General features: G+C 58.4%; 1 protein-coding gene across 11 annotated transcripts in view; it reads left to right on the top strand.

Annotated features, from left to right (window-relative positions):
- Positions 1–14944, top strand: part of BCOR (BCL6 corepressor) — a 136689-nt gene that overhangs the window by 89264 nt on the left and 32481 nt on the right. For 7 of the 11 annotated variants that reach the window (XM_075539702.1, XM_075539704.1, XM_075539697.1 and 4 more), the window contains exon 1: positions 2244–2965. The exons of 2 other annotated variants lie outside the window; for them this stretch is intronic. The gene's annotated coding sequence lies outside the window, so the exon portion shown is untranslated. 2 more of the 11 variants (XM_075539700.1, XM_075539701.1) reach the window with 2 other exon arrangements.

The raw sequence follows: 14944 nt of genomic DNA, 5'->3' as shown, positions 1-14944 counted from the left end.
CTGGTTATTTCAGTCTTATTTTGAATGAAAGCACTGTTGCTACAATACAACCAGAGGTTTTTTCTCCAGCTGTGGTGCGTTCAGTCTAATAACTTTTAATGTCTGGCCCTAAAATTTCTTTATATAAAAAAGGCTTTACAGCATAATAGTCCAGGTGTCTTTCTGCTTGTTACTCGAGATTAAAAAAATGTGTGGATTAGCTTTCAGCGACATCCAGGCCCCCCCCCCCAAAGATCAGGAAGAAAAAGGTGTGCATTCCATTCTGCAGGCTCGGTCCTGGAAGCTGGCACTGGAGGCCGGACTCTGGTGGGCACTGGGTCCGCCTCTATTGCATCAGTTGTTACAAGCAGCTCTGAAGCATGAAGATTTAATTCTGCCCCAAGTTTCGGGTTTCAAACGGTAAAGATGTTTCACTTCTGCTTTGAGCAGGGCTGTTTTTACAGCTCTGTGCTGAGAACAAAAACAGAATGAATAAAATCTCACCTAATCACCAGCCTTGCGTCAGTAGTCAGGTCTTCATTTTGATAAGGGGAAAATATCTGCTAGCCTGAGCTGGTGTTGGCCCTGACCTTGACTTAGTAATCAACTTGAGGTGCTTTTGATTATTTGAGGCGTGGGGGCACTCCAGGAGAAATAGAAACTTTCTGTGTGGATTTACAGGCCACCTCCATTTCGGAAGGGTGTCTCATCCAGTCTGCACCATCTTGTCCTTGGGCAGAGACTACCTCTTTCTTCCCCGGGCTCGCCCTCCCTCCCCCCGCCCTCGCCCCCGCCCCCGCCTAGCAGCCCGGGAGCGAGCAGCCAAGTGGGGTCACCTTTGGCAAGACGTCCAGGCTGGAGGGAGGGATACTGTTAGGCCAACAGCCCCTCCCCCACCCCTTCCCGCCAGCTTCACGCCGAGGTTTCTGGGCTCGCCCTTGAGGCTCTGCTCCCCAGGAGGCCGGAACCTCTGCTCCGCGCTTCCCCCAGCTGCTCACTGCCCCCGAGCCCGGAGCCGCGCCAAGCGCGCAGAAGAAGCTCAATACGTGTCAATTGAATTGAACTGCTGCGGGCGCAGGCTGTACGCAGCCGCCGAGCACGGATCAACACGACGTTACCGAGTGGAAATTTATGGGGCGTACGGTCTGCGCCAAAAGTTGCTCCCTGCCAAGGAAAATAAAACGCTAGAGATGATCTTCTGAGGCCGGGGTGAGGGGCCAGGGCAGACCCTCCAACCATCGGAGATGCAGACCCAGAAATAACCTCGAACCAGGAGAAATGCGAGCGGATCCCCGCTTCGCAACCCGCCCTCCTACCGCCCCTAGCACCTCGGGGGCTGCACTCCATCACCACCTCTCCAAACAATTCCCACACAATTGAAATGTCCGGGGAACTGGGGCGCGGAGTTCAGGCAGCAAGGTAGCTGTTGCCCCGGGTGGTGTTTTCGTGTAGCTTAGAGGCCCAAGCACGAAAAGGCTCCTCCGGGAGGAAGGGGTGGCCCGGGTTGTGCTAGGCTGGGGTGCGCACCCAGCCGGTCCTGCCTGGTCTCCGAGCGGCCGAGAGCGCAGCGCTGGTAGCAAGAGGCAGCGGCGGCGGCTGCCGCTGGGGTTTGACAGCTTTGGTGGAGCGGAGTGCGAGGAGCTTTATGGTAATTGCGGTCCTCCACTGGCCTTCTGGGTAGCAAGGGGAGTCTCGGCGCGAGGCTGGGAGAGCCGCCCCCCGCCGCCCCCCGTCCCCTGGGCTCTGGCTCTGGGGGCCGCCCGTGCGGTCGCCACCCGAGCCGGTCTCCGGTTCACCCAGGACGTGCGCTCGGGCCCGGCGTGCTTGGCCAACTCGGCCCACAAGGGGGAGAGAAGGGCCAGGGGCGAGGGGGTCGCCACCCAGGAGGTACCGGGTTCGGACCCCGAGAGCCGAGAGGCGCCTGGCCGGGAGTCGATGATGGCGGGGGAAACTCGAGCAGACCTTTCTGGGGGAGTCACCCCTCCCGAACCCCCAGCACTCGGGCGCCGCAGCGGAGGGGGAGCGGAGGCTGGGGAAGCTCAAACTTGCGAGAGCTGGAGGCGGTGGCGGGCGGGCGGCTGTCGCCCGAGCGCTGCGCCTGCGGGGGGAGGGGAGGCGGCTGCTGGGAGGGAGGGAGGGAGGGAGGCAGGGAGGGCGGGCGGAGGGAGGGGGAGGAGGAAGAGGAGGGAACCAGGGAGGGGGACGCGTTGGGATCGCGGCGTGCGGCGGCAGACGGAGCCCGGGCTCCCAGCGGCAAGGTGAGGCAGAGCTGCGCTCCTCGCTGAACGCTGGCGGAGCTCGGCGGCTGCGGGAAAGACGCGCCGGAGCCCAGACTGCGACCGAGAGCGGGAGCAAGGCGGGCGGCGGCGGCGGAGGGGGAGCCCGCGAGCCGCCGGGCGGGGAGCCCAAGCCGCGCTGTCGCCGCTCAGGGACGACTTGGCCAACACACTCACACACACAGACTCACACACTCAGCCCAAGCGGGCGATCGCGGCGAACCGGCAACATGGCGCTGGGGCTCCTGCCGGAGCGCGGGCAGCAGCAGCAGCGGCGGCGGCGCGGGAGCTGTTGAGCCCGGCCAAGCCCGGTGCAGCCGCGGGAGCCCAGAGGACCGCGCGGGGCTGTCGCCACCTGCCCGGAGGCGCCGAGCCCGCCCCGCCCCGCCCCCACCCGGCCCAGAGCCCACCCCTCCGCTGGGCCGACCCCGAGGGCAGCCGCCTGGCAGCAGACTAGCCCGGGAGGCGAGCGAGCGCGGTGCCGCGAGCGGGCTGCGGGCAGCCGGGGACAGCAAACTTTGCTCCTCGCGCTTCTCCGGCCCGGCTCCTCCGCGCGTCCACGGCGCCCCCCCGAGTCCACCTCTCCTGACTCGGCCAGCGGTCCCTCGCCCTTCCGCCTCGCCTCTGCTCTGGGAGTGGGGGGGGGGTCGGCAAAACTTGGAAGCGCCGGATCGCAGGCTCCCTGCCTACTCCCCTGCGGGGGATTTCAGGTCAGTGCCCGGAACACCTTTCCCGGGGGAGACCGCGGCGGGCGAGCGGCGCGACGCGGGCTGCAGTCGGCTCGGTCCTCCGGGGCCCCCGGCTCGCCGCGGGTGTCTCCTCCGACTCTCGCTTACCCCGCGAAGCTTTCTCCTTCGCGCTTCCCTTTGGTTGCCTTGTTCGCTTTCGTTTTTCTCTCACGGCTCTTAAGTTATAAAAAATGCAGCCAACCTAAGAGGCCCCGCGTGGGCAGCGGGAAGGGGCGATGCGGAGGGCCCGCCGCTTCCTGGGTGGGGGAGCGGCGGGAGCAGGGAGTTCGCGGAGTGGAAGTTTGCAGACTGTGTGTGTGTGTGTGTGTGTGTGTGCGTGTGTGTCTGCGCGGGAGCGCGGTAGCCGCGGAGCGCCACGAGTCGGGCGGAGGGGGGGGCGGCTGGAAGCTGGGAAGCTCGGCTCGGCGTTCGCTCACGAGCAGGAAGGGGAGGGCGGCGGGTTCCCGTCTGCCTTTTTTTTTTCCGACTCGGGGGAAGAACTGTAAAAACCCCCAGTCGCCGCCTCGCCTCTCGGGGGGGGGGGGGTGGGGGGAGCCGTTCCTTCGAGTGGAACGACAGCCTGTGCGTGCGTGCGGGTGTGTGGCGGGTGCCTGGGGCCGAGCCGAGCTCGACCTGTCGCTGGAGCGGCGCCGCACTGCTCGGAGGGGAGTCCCGGGTTTCTTCTCGACTTGCCCCAAAGCGCGAGTCACGTGTACTAAGTGGGGGTGCTACTAGGAAACCCAGCTGAGTGAATGGGGTTCGGACTGCGTCCGCCCGCCCGCCAGGTCAGACGCTTTGTTTTGTAAATGTTCTTTTTCGATTCTAATCCGTGCCCCCTCCTTACTCCACCCGGCCCCACACCCTGCGGTGCGGAGTCGTTTTAAGTTAAGAGCCCCCAGTGTGGGGGCTGCGGGAGCGGCGGGGACCGCGGCGTGAAGTGCGGTACGGTGGGGGAGCCCCTTGGGCTCTTGGCTGGGCAGCGGGGAGCCTGGGGGGAAGCTCACTTGGGCGTGTGCGTGTCTGTGGCCAGAGGAAGTTGATCCCCCTCGGAGGTTCAGTGGGGCGTGCAGCTCGGAGGCGGTGGGCGAAGAGAACTTGCGCACCGGGGCGCGATCGAAGGCAAAGGGGGAGGGCCGGGCGCCGACGCGCTGCGGGGCCAGTCCTCGGAGCGGGCGGGCGGCTTCGCTGCGGAGACTCCGTCAACTCGGGGGCTCCAGGCGACGGCGACGTGCGCCTGCTGTTGACGGAGCCAGCCCTGGGGCGCCGAGTGTGGAGTGGGGCGGCTCGAGGCACGCATGGTCCCAGCGGGCTTCCAGCCGCTCGCACGCTCGAGTGGGCACGTTCCCGAGTCCCAGAGACGACAGAGTCTGGCCGCCCGTAGGCCGAGGCCGGGCGAGGCTTAATTTGCTGTTAATGAATCTTTTCCAGAAAGTCCGTGATCTCAAGCTGGAGGCTGTGAGTGCCCGCGCGCGGGGGCGCGCGCCGCCGACGTCTGGAGGGTGGGGGTTGGGGAATGAAGAGGGAGGAAGGAAAGAGAAGGGAGGTTGTGTTGTGTGTATTTAAAAACAAACCTTAAAAAGAAACCAGCGCGCTTCCAATAGGTACCTCACAGCTAGTCTCACTCTGTCTAGACCAGATGGCTCTGGGTTTTCGCTTTTTTTTTTTCCTTCAAATTTTCAGGCGGTTAGGAGAGGGCTAATGGTATTTGGTTCTAAGGGCTAGACTCTCTTTGAGCAAGCCTTAAAACCGCCTAGGAGTAAAAATGAGGAGGAAATGGCCCACTCAAGAAGGTGGTGGGTGGTGACCATAGACAGACTTGGGTATTTCTGGCCATCTGACACTTCCGGTGGCACTGGAAACGGACACTGCGGGCCGAAATCAATCCTTAGGAGGTGTTGCATTCGCTTTTGCCAGCAGAATTGTTTGTGTGGAAGGCATTTTAATTGTCGGCCTCGGAGACTCCTGGACTGGGCACCTCTCACTCCCACTTTTTATCTGCTCTGGGCTTTGCAGTGTTTATTTGGTCACGGTTTCACGGGGTAGAGGACGGACTAGAGATGGCGGTGATTAGTATGCCGTCCAGGTTTAAATTCGAAGCTGGCCTTCCCTTCGTCTTCGTGGCTACGCAACTACACGCCCAGATTGCCTGGGGTGTTTGGGGGAGTGTGCGGGTTTCGGGCGCCAAGCGCTTGGTGGGCAGGTCGGGGCTAGGGGCTCTGCGGGCCCCAGCGCTGTCCTTTGAGGCGCTGTCACCAGTAGGTGACTGAGAGTTAATTAGGAAGTGTTCTCCGGATCAATGGGCCGCACAGCTCATTAGCGATTCTCTCCAGCCCTTTGCCGGGCCGACCGGGCCTCCGCCTCCCACACAGGCCTGGGCACCGCGGCGCGGGCTGCGGAGAGCTGCGCTGGGTAGTGGGGAGGGACCGGGCCGCTAGGGACGGCGGGGAGGTGAGTAACTTCGCGTGGCGGCGGGTTGTGTGCGGCGCCGCGAGATCCGCACAGCCCGCTCTTTCTTCCTGCTCTCCGTCTCCTCGACTGTGTCTTTAACTCGCTCCCGTTCGCGTCGCCGCCTGGCTGCTCCTCCCTCGCCTATCTCTTGTTCTCTAAGCACGACGCCTGTGCTCCCCGCCCAGTTTGGGATTAGACAAGATAAAAATAGGACTGCCCAGCGCGCAGGGAGCTGTGACTGCCCTGGCAGCCCGGCTGGCGAGAGCGCAGAGGGTCGGGGCCCGGGAGGATCGGCCACGCACTCTGGGCGCCCAGCCCCCACCGGGCCCTCCCCACCCCAGCCCCCCCGCAGGCGCCGTCAGGCCTCGGGGTTCTGTCCGCCGTGAACCGTACGAGCTAGGGGACCCGGGCAGGGGCTTCGCGCTCTCGCGGGTGTTGTTGTGTGCCTGTGATAGATCGGTCTAGACAGGCATGCAGGCTCCCTCCCGGCTGAAGGACGGGAGGGGTGGTGGCGGGCGGAGGCGGCAGCAGACTCCCGTGAGCAGCAAGTGAGCCAGCTAGCCAGCGGGCCCTTGGAGCTGGATGGAGGAAAGGCTGCGGGGTTTTCCTTTAAAGGGGGTGGGGGTAGTGTAATGGGAAGGGGAGCCCTAAAACCGAGTCGAAATTTCTGGAGGCCAAGGAGCCCCCCGAGGGGCTGGGGCGGGGTGTGTGTGTCTAGTTTTCCTTTTTCTTCCGTGTGTGCACGCTCACATCTTGGTGCTGCGATCTCGATTCTTCGACAAACCAGAACCAGCTGTGCCCGGTCTCCTTTGCCCTGGTCCTTCTCACTGGGGGAGCCGGGGAGCCATACCACAGGCACCTTCACCCCAGGAACTGAGTTGGGAGGGGGCCGCAGATGTGGACCTGTGCTGCGGGGAGAATTCCGGCCGTGTGTTCCAGGACCGCTGCAGGTCGGCTCCGAGCTGAGCTGTAGGGTGGGGTGGGGTCCTTTACGGAGACAGCTGCTGGAGAGAGCGCCCTTGAGTTGCCTGTATAAATAGACCCACTTTCAACCATGAACTTGAAGGAGGGTGTGTGTGGTGGGGGAGGGGTGGTGGTGCTGCAGCAGTGGAGACAGGCTCCAAACCGAAATGGGACTCCGATGTGTCTGAGGCCGATCGTATGTGTACACATCGGTTGGGTCCATATTGGATTGGTTTTTTTAAAAAAGAACTGAATACAACTCTACAGACATTTGTCTAGTTCTTTACAGAGTTGGCATCGGTGGACCGGTTACAGATGAGAGCGGCCGCACCCCTCCCCCCAATATAGAATCAGTCCTAACACTTGACTCTGGCCCCTCACCCCTGCTTCTCTCATTAGGAGGGTCTGTGGTCAAAGGGAGATGCTTTGCTCTACACAGCAAACTGTACTGGGGTGGCCTGGGAGTGGACCGCCAAGGATCCAAGTAGTAGGGGAGGTGTGTGCATTTGGCAGAAAGCCTCAGATTAAGATGTGGGCCTGAATGACAGGTGCTGAAACCGATCAAGACACTTGGGCTCTGGTGCCCACATGGAAGGGGGGCTTCTGAGGAGATAACGAACTGGCCAAGAGGAATGTAAACATGGATATGCAAATCCAGAGACTTATCGATTATTGGGAAGAGGGGTATCCTATACTTCGTTGAGCTGGAAACTGGGCCGAGTTTTAGAAAATGCGCTCTGGAGACAAAAGCCCATTTAAAGGTGTGAAGAGGGTCACTTGGAAACACACAAAAAAAACATTCATATGCATACATCAATGCTTAGACACGCAGGATGAATGACAAAAACCACCTCCTGGCCTGCAGGGAGGGGACACAAACTGGGCCAGTAGTAGGGAGCCTCCCCCTACACACACACACACACACTCACTCACACACTCACTCACTCACTCTCACTCACGGAAATAATGTATTTTGGCTGGAAGGCAACTGAGGGCAAAGCCACCTTGCCAAGGGTGGATAGCTCTCAGTGACACGGACAACACTTGTAGTTACCTTTTTTTACCCCTTCTGGAGTGGGGGAAAGGATATGTGTTGATCACGAAGGAGGATTTCTAAGAGATTTTTGAGTTCTTGACCTTGAGTGGCTGGAAAGCTAGAGGGCTAGCTTTCCACTCTGGCCTTGAAGAGTAGATAATACTGCTTGGGGTCTTTCCTGCTAAAGTGGCGGGCACTGTGCTGGGCTGGACTGGACTGGGAGAGAACTGAAGAAGTGTAGCTTCTGGAAGGAAGGCAGGAAGGGGAGGTATGCTTTCGTTTTGATAGGCACCACTTTTTAAAAATTCTCCCCCGGGGAGATCTTGCAGGAAAGGCCTGTGGAGGGTGGGTTAGCAGGCGCCTCTGTGACCCCAGACGCACACGTAAACTCCAGCAAGGGTTTGGCTCGCCCGCGGCGTCGATTTGCCGCGGTCCCTCTTTGTCTGAGCCCAGCCGGGAATTCCAGCTTTTATTGGGAAGACCGCACTCGGGTGGGGCCCTCGCCGGGCGGGGCAGGGCTGGGCCGCGGGTTGGGCGGGAGGCTTGCAGGCCGCAGCGCCTCCCGAACCCCAGTCCGGCCAGCATGTTCCTCCTGAGCGCCCTCCAGCCCTGACAATGCCACCCTGATGGTTTCCTCGAGGGCGCTGGGCCCGGCCTCCGTGGCCAGGCGCCGCCGAGAGGGCCACTCCTCCCCCGCCGACCCCGGGCCGCCCGGAGCTCAGAAGGCCCTTTGTTAGGCTTCGAGGTCACACTCGTGCCCCTGGGGCCGCAGAGGGGCGGGAGAGCCCGACTCTGGCCAAGGAGAGTGCTTCTCTCCGGCCCGTTCGCCCGCCCGATCCCGGGGCTGAGGCTTGCCTGGGGCCGGGCCCAGACCGGCGTGGTGAGGCGGAGGTCGGCCCTAGCCCGTCCGGCCGCCTCGCCAGTGTTTGTGGCCCACGGGATTCTGTTAGCAAAGCTGGCTGCCCTTGCCGAGGCCTACGTGGCGACGGCCCGGAAGGAGGGGCCACTGGGGCCAGTGGTGTATGGTCTCCTCTGGCCGCCCCCAGGTGGTCGAGCCCCCCCTGCCCCGGTCGTGGCAGACCCTGAGCTAGGGGCATCTATCGCCCACACGGAGTCCGCTTGGCCCGACGATCAAGGGGGGTGGGGTGGGGTGTGTGTGTGTGTGTGTGTGTGTAGTAAGTAGCTCAGGAAGGGTTATTTGACTTTGTTGTGTGGATTTCATTAACGGTGCTTTTCTGCAAGGTATCTGTCACCAACCACCTCTTTGGTGTCACAAGCTCATCACCGCGAGGTCTCAGTGGAGGGTCGCAAAAATGGGGGACCTCGTGATTATTTTCTGCAGAGCTGCCTCGCCCCCACCATCACCCCTCCATACTGGCTTCCTGTGCTCCCCTGGATCCGACTTGCGGGGAAGTCCGCTAGGAGAAGATCCTGACAGCATAAAATATAATTTGTGATCTAAAAGACAGTTTCCAGTATAATCTCATTATGCACACAGACTCCCGGTGTTATTTTGTGGAAGGCGGACAATGATCAATTTACATTGACCCGGGGCTGGGCGAGCTTTTAGATGGTAATTGCCATATTGATTTGCATGCAAAAAGGAGACCTGCTAAAATTAAAGACCGGAAGCTAAATTAAACTAAATTTATTGTCTAGGTGCAAACCAGAGGAACTGGGGGAGGGGGAGTCAGGTCCGGGTGCCAGGGGGAGCAGAGCAGGTGAGAGTCCGGGAGCTAGGGGGAGGTCATAACTTTTTCAGAACGATCTTTGTTCCTGTGATTTCCTAATATGGAGTAGGGGGACATGTTTTGGGGACTGGGAGACTCAGCGGAAAAGTTAGAAACAGGCATTGTTGCATTCAAGGCACTGGGGTCTTTTAATGCTAATAGTAACTGCGTGGGGGAAGGGAAGTTTATAGGGTTATAGGGGTCTTCCTGCACCATTTCCGGCACCCCCTCCCAGTTCTATTGTTCTGCCGGAGCACTCGCCGTCTAGCCAGGAGCACCAAAAACTTGTATCCGAAGAGTTGTTTTTTTGCTTTTTTTTTTAAAAAGGAAGCCGTCCTTCTCCTTCCCCAAGCGGCTGCGTTGGGGGTTCGGGAGTTCAGCGCTGTTGCGAACACTGCTCTCCTAGGCTCGGAGGGGAGTCGGTCGTTTCGGAAACCATCAACTCCAGGTGGACTTAACTACGCTCCGTGGGCGCGGGAGGGCAGGGGCGGGGGAGTAAGCCTCCACAGGGTCTGAAAGAGCCTGCACGGCGTCATCTCGGGAATGGGGCTGGAAATCCTGCCCCAATCGATCGCCTTGGTCCGAAAGTTTTGAGGAAAGAGAGGAGGCGAGAGAAAGCAAGCCACTTGCGGAGCCTTGGCCCAGAGCCAGCAGCGTTCGGACCGCGGGGGCGTGTGAGGCTGGCAAGCTGAGCGGACGCCGGGGGGCCGGCCAAGGCCTCCGTCCCTCTTGCCACCGAGGCCCTCGCCGGCCCGCTAGCCTCTCAAAGCCATTTAGCACATCCGGAGTCTTGTCGTCGACGACAGCAGCCACCCGTCCCGGCCAGGACGCCGGGCCAGGACTCCTGCCACGGCTACCGATCCTCCGATGTCCCCACCCTTCCTCAAGGAGCTGTGCTGGAAGGCATGGTCGGTGTAGGTGATCCCAGAGTATCTGACCGCCTGGGGCAGATCTGGAAAGTGAGGAGGGAGCTGGCGGGATTGTTTGCGGTTGAGGTTGGGCCACCCAACATCCTCCGAAAGTGATTTTTTTGGACACGTGGTGCTCCAAGTTGGGACAATGAAAGAAAGACTCCCAACTCCACCCTTTGTCTCTTTTTGTGGGATATCCCACTTCCTGCTCGTACCCCCCCTCCACTTTGGTCCCTGGTGTTTTTGTTTTAAGCCCCAGGAAAGGGCTCTTTCTTGTTCTATCTGCCTGCGTCATTTGATTTATTGCTTTATGTGGAAAAAGTAAGGTGGTAAAACCCAGTGACTGACCACCCACTCTTTTCCTGTTATGGGCTTAGGGAAGAGGCGTGAGGAGAGTTGGGGTGCAAGCGGTGACCTCACGCCACAGGGTGGAATCCGTGTCAGAGTTGTCAGATGTAGGAGATAATTGTGAGAGGCTTTCCATGGACCCAGTTTCCTGAGTGTTGGAGACTAGGGTCAAGGCCCCTCGTGGACGAGCTACAGAGAAATTAAATTGGCTGATAACCTTTTAGCCAGCACACATGATCCTGAAGGAAGCGCCAGCCTTCCTTCAAGAAAACGGCGTATTAAATTGGGAGTTTCAAATGTGGACTGGCTCCTGCCGACCACTCTGTTGCCCGTTTTTCCAGCTGTGTGACCTTGGGGGCATGTTATTTATGGTCTCTGAGCCTCAGTAAGGGTCTTCATTGGTGAGACTGGGAATAATTATCCACCTTTAGGATCAAAGAAGAATCCTGGGCACATAGTAGGCCCCAAAGATTAATCTTTGCTTTGACTAACGGAGCTGCCGCTCATCTTCGCCCTTGAGGACCTGCTGGCCCAGCGACCTGAGTGGAAGAGCACCCCTCTTAGGGGATTCCTTGGTGTCTGCCACTGTGGGCTCCTCTTTCCCTTTGTTAACTGTGTTTTGCGTTCTGCTTTTTAAAAGGTTCCAGATGAGAGGACTTGCATTCCCCCCTTAAGTGGGACCACGATATGGTTAGGATTGCTTCCAGCACATTGGTGATCTAGGTGTCAGGTGCTGGTTGGACAGTCTTGTCTTCATTATTCCAGAGGGAAGGAACCCCATCGCTAGAGAGGAGAGAGACTTGGTTGGCAGAGAAAGGTGCGAGGAGGTGGCCCGGACCTTAGAGCCTTAGAGGTGCTGTGGTTGGTTTGATAAGGGATTAAGTCCGGATGTTGTGAGGTCTTGGTGTGGTTTTCAATAAAGCCGGCCAGGGATGGCTTCGTGTGTGTGTGTGTGTGTGTGTGTGTGTGTGTGTGTGTGTGTAAATTCCCAGCATGGGACGAAAACCAGACCTGTATGGCTGTATGGATCCAGGCCGGTAGTAAGCTACTGTGATCAAGTTTCCTACTCAGATCCCAGAGGGGAAGTCAGCATTTGATTGAAGCTACACTTGGTTCTTGACTCTCTAGGGATGCCTGCTATGAAACTGGAGCCCTCCCCCTCCTTTTTCCCTTCTTCCTTAAAAGCCTTTGTGCTGAAAGAGCTTCCGTAGGCACGAATCCCTGGTCCCTCACTAAAGAATCCCTTATAGCCAACGCTGACATGGCTTTGCGAATGGAGGGTCTTACCGGGCCAGCAGTCCTTGGCCTGAACCTCCCCACCCCTGCCCAATCTCAGCTCTCTGTTGTGGTTGTATAAACACTGGATTCACTAACTAGTCTGACGACCCTTACTTCCCCTGTGCCCTCCTGGGAGGGGTGGGGGTGGCTGTGGACCCTGAGTGAAGGCAAGGACCAGGAGGTGGATCCCAGGGTCTGTGTCTTCCCTGTGACAGAGGCCGACAATCAATGGCCAAGCTGGGTCAGGCAGAGAGTGAATTTCCAGCTTTGGGTTGACTTTAAAACTTGGCTTCTGGAGAGAAACTCCTAGGCATCGCACAGTTACGTACAAATGCAAATGACCAATTTTGAAATAACTCTAGGCCAACGTCGTTTATAGGCCAGAAGAAATGAAGTCCAGAGATGTCCCAAACTCTCTAAAGCCAAGCCTAGCTGGCCCTCCCATAAACACGTGACATAGTGCCAAGGCCTTTCCAGTCAACACACCCGTGGAACCAGCAGTCTCTGTCCTTTTTATTAACAGCACTTTACACAGCATTTAACAAGCACAGCCTGCCCGCCTTGCGCCCATGTCTCTCTCAGCCAAAGGAGAGGTGGGAAAGGTGGGAAGTAGATCAGGCAGGTGGGACAGGGTTGGTGAATTTTCTGCTGGTTCACGAGAAGGCAAAAGGTAATACTTGTGGGAATTAGCCCCCAGTCCCTCTTTAAGTGGCCACCAAGATGGAAGTTGCTTTGATGGCGTGTGTCTGGTCCCAGCATCCATTCTGCAAGGTAATACACAGAGCGTGTTTTGCGATGCTACCTACCAGTCTCTGGTGCTTTTCCAAAGAAAAAAAAGTATTTGTCTGGTATCACTAGTCTATATTCCTGGTGCAAAGTTTATAACGAAAAGTAATGCCTTTCTTTAAGTAATAAAATGAGCCTTGTATGATTATTTAATTAAAATCTATTTAAGGACCGATTAGGCGTGTAATTTGCGCTAATAATGACGATTATGGAAATGTTCAACTTAACCAAAAATCATAAAGGAGACATTTTGATCAGTGGGGCGACCACTAAGCAGGCAGTGAGTTGGGCCATTTCTGGGACCCGGTGAGGCCAGCTGCCTAGGGGCCACAAGACCACCTGCCCTCCGGCAGTGCCCAGCAAGATCGGTGGGGCTGCCCGACCCCAGGCTGGCAAGGGCAGGCCAGCCTCCAGCTTGTGGGGTCCATAAAACAGCCCTGTGGGTTCACACACCCTTTATTCGCATTGGAAGGAATGGGCTGGGGGAAGGGTGCTGCCCTGGGCTGGCAGGAGTAGAAAGGTCCAGGAGACCACTGCTCCGCGCAGCAACCTGTGCTCAAGGGCTGCGCTCTCTGGCTGGAACCATCAGCACTGACAAACGGAGGCTTCTTTGGCTAGCCTTGGCAGGAGGGGGGTGATGAGGTGGGAGGGGGGGACGGAGAGAGAGAGGGGGTCCCTTGTTCCGGAGAAACCTGCCAGCTGCTGGGCTTGGTGAGAAGGCAGACACAATGCTGCTGTTGTTGGTTTGATCTCTAACTGTGGATTGTTAGTCTGGCTTTAACTATGTGGTAAGGGGGGAATGTGAAGGCTGTTTACAGCGAGTGCAAATAATGTGACAGCTGTTGGCGCACGAGCAGCGCTGCGCCTCCCCGGCACTCACACAAAGCGCGCACTATGCCGGCCAGCGGAGGAGCGGCAGAGGTGGCAGCCACTTGCTGGCCCAAGCTTCCTCGGATGAGAGACCCTCTTGGGCCCTCGTGACACCCACCCCCCACCTTTCTGAATTCCCAGGGCTTGGCCCATGGGGACGGTGAGGGGTGGGGAGTCCTCCAGCAGAGCTGGCCGGCCTCCTGCCTTGTGGTTTCAGGAGAACTTATTAGAAGGAGCTGGCAGAAGGCCTGGGGGTGGGGGTCAGCAGTGCCATGGGCTACAGGGCTTTGGCCTGGATCTGTGAACCTGGGACCTCAGCTGCTCATGACAGGGTTTTGAAGATTGGCGAAAATAACCTGTGCCCTAAGTAAGCTGGTTGGGAAGCATGTGTTAGTAACAGAAGGCCAGTCCCCCCGCCCCGCCCCCCCCCCGCCCCCAAGGCCCTGTTAGGCTCAGGCACGCCTTCAGAGCCCTTTCCAGTACTGGAAATGCAAGTACATGGAGGTTCAGGCCCCTAGGGGCTGTGAGTGGAGGGGAAGAAATCAAAGTGTGGGACAGGTTGCCTGCCCCCCGCCACCCCTTCGCCCCCCCCCTGAACTGCTCTTCCCTAGCCTGCCTGCTCTTCGGGGTGCATTTTTGCCTTTAGTTGTAGGGCGCAGAGGCCTGAGGTCTTCCCGCAGCACCACCTACTCTGTGACTTACTACACTCGCTGCCGCAGCCACAGGTCGTCGCTGAGCTCCTGGTACCGTGCCAGGGCAGTCAGACAGTCAAGAGAGCCCTGGGGGACTGAGGCCACCGCTCAGTCAGCCCTGGCGAAGTTCAGCTAGTCCCAGCAGGTGACGACGTAGAACCTTGGGCTGCTTCTAGGCTGTCCTGGGGCAAGCAGGGTGTCAACACTCCTCCTTTCTCCCTGCCAGCCCCCTTGGACTTTAATGCCACATCCTGTCCTTCTCCAAACCTTTGGACCCTGTGCCTACGGTCCCCCGGATGTTTGCTAGTCGAACCCCCAGCCCCCTTCTCCCAGTCAGGTTTCGAGTTTTAACCCGGACTTCAACTCCTCCTTGGTTCCTTCATGGGGAATTGGGAGATGCTTCTGGAGTGATACATGAACTTCGGTGCCAGTTCTATAAATTGGTCTCTATTTATGACGTGTGCCATTTTCTGTAGGAATGTTGCTTGCAAAACGAGTTTCGCCTTGGAGGAAAGGCGGAAAGATAAACAAGCTTGCAACGCCAAACCACTGGCAGTCTTTCCCTCCTTCCAGCTCTCTTAAAGCAGCCAGGCTCCATTTCCAGGATTATACTCCTGCTTGCGAGGAGGGACTCGTGGGCTTTCCCCCCCCTTCTTCCCTCCCCCTCCTTCCCCAAGCAAATGCAAATTAGAGAAAAATAATTTTCTTTCAACGATATGCAATGTATTAGTCACTTGTTATCGTGCTCCGAGGCAGGCCTCATTTGCGCGTCTGCCAGCTCGCTCACATCTGCTCAGCGCTGTTTGGGGCATTTTAACCTTGGCGGTGTCGTGTCTAGTCCCACGGATCAAGGAGGAGTAATTAAGCTCTGAACAGCTACAAAAATTCATGGGCCCCCA

Source organism: Tenrec ecaudatus, chromosome X (genome assembly GCF_050624435.1).
Source record: "Tenrec ecaudatus isolate mTenEca1 chromosome X, mTenEca1.hap1, whole genome shotgun sequence".
In the NCBI taxonomy this organism is placed as follows: Eukaryota; Metazoa; Chordata; class Mammalia; order Afrosoricida; family Tenrecidae; genus Tenrec; species Tenrec ecaudatus.
Note: the sequence above shows the minus strand (reverse complement) of the source record. Positions and strands in the feature narration are given on the sequence as shown.